Source organism: Aotus nancymaae, unplaced genomic scaffold, assembly GCF_030222135.1.
Source record: "Aotus nancymaae isolate 86718 unplaced genomic scaffold, 86718_ANA_hifiasm-v0.15.2.pri h1tg000058l, whole genome shotgun sequence".
NCBI classification, from domain to species: domain Eukaryota; kingdom Metazoa; phylum Chordata; class Mammalia; order Primates; family Aotidae; genus Aotus; species Aotus nancymaae.
The window spans coordinates 14,209,701-14,210,775 of record NW_026988472.1 but is presented as its reverse complement, the minus strand read 5'-3'; the positions used below and the strand labels follow the sequence as shown (position 1 = coordinate 14,210,775).

General features: G+C 47.3%; 1 non-coding gene across 1 annotated transcript; it reads left to right on the top strand.

Annotated features, from left to right (window-relative positions):
• The first annotated feature begins 675 nt into the window (after positions 1-675).
• Positions 676-747, top strand: TRNAE-CUC (transfer RNA glutamic acid (anticodon CUC)). The gene has a single exon. It is a non-coding gene; the product is annotated as a tRNA-Glu (tRNA).
• Positions 748-1,075: the final 328 nt, after the last annotated feature.

Here is a 1,075-nt window from a genome sequence, read left to right as displayed (position 1 = left end):
AGTCTCGAACTCCTGACCTCAGGTGATCCGCCTGGCTCGCCTCCCAAAGTGCTGGGATTAAAGGTGTGAGCCACCACGCCCGCCCGAGTTACGTTAGTCTTATATTGCTTTCTCTGTCAATTTCTCCTTAATATTTCTGTGATGGTTAATTTTATGTGTCAATTTAGCTACCCTATGGTGTCCCCAGGCGCTTGGTCAAACACCAGTCTAAGTTGCTGTGAAGGTATTTTGTAGAGGTGATTAACATTTACTATAAATTGATTTTATTTTCTTCTTTTTATTCTTTTTTTATTTTTTATTTTTTTTAGAGACGAGGTCTCGCTATACTGCTCAGCGCGGCAGTTTTGATCTGCTCCGTTTCCGACCTGGGCCGGTTCACCCCTCCTTAGGCAACCTGGTTGTCCCCGACCCCCGGGAGGTCACCATATTGATGCCGAACTTAGTGCAGACACCCGATCGGCATAGTGCACTACAGCCCAGAACTCCTGGGCTCAAGCGATCCTCCCACTTCAGCCTCCCGAGTAGCTGGGACTACAGGCACGCGCCACCGCGCCTGGCTAGAAATTGATTTTAAATAAAGCAGACCGTCCTTCCTAATCGGGCTGGGGCCCATCCAACAAAGTGAACACTGTCTTCCCAAAGAAAATGTAATTCTGCAAAGGGACTTCAGCGTAGTCCCTGGTGGTCCAGTGGTTAGGATGCAGCGTTCTCACCGCTGCGGCCCGGGTTCGACTCCCGGCCAGGGAGTTTCTTTTAAAAAAGGGGGGCAAAAAAAAGAGACTGAAACATAGAAACCTTCCCTGAGTTTTTGCTGGCCTGCCCTGCAGATTTCGGACCCAAGACTGAAACATCTACTCTCACCTGAGTTCCCAGCATGTTTGCCCACCCTATGAGTTTCAAACTTGCCAGTCCCAACAATGGCAAAAGCCAATTACATAAAATCTCAATTTCTTGTTTTTTTTTTTTTTTTTTTTTTTTTTGAGATCGAGTTTCGGTCTTGTTGCCCAGGCTGGAGTATAATGTCATGATCTTGGCTCACTGCAACTTCCGTCTCCTGGGTTCAAGCGATTCTCCT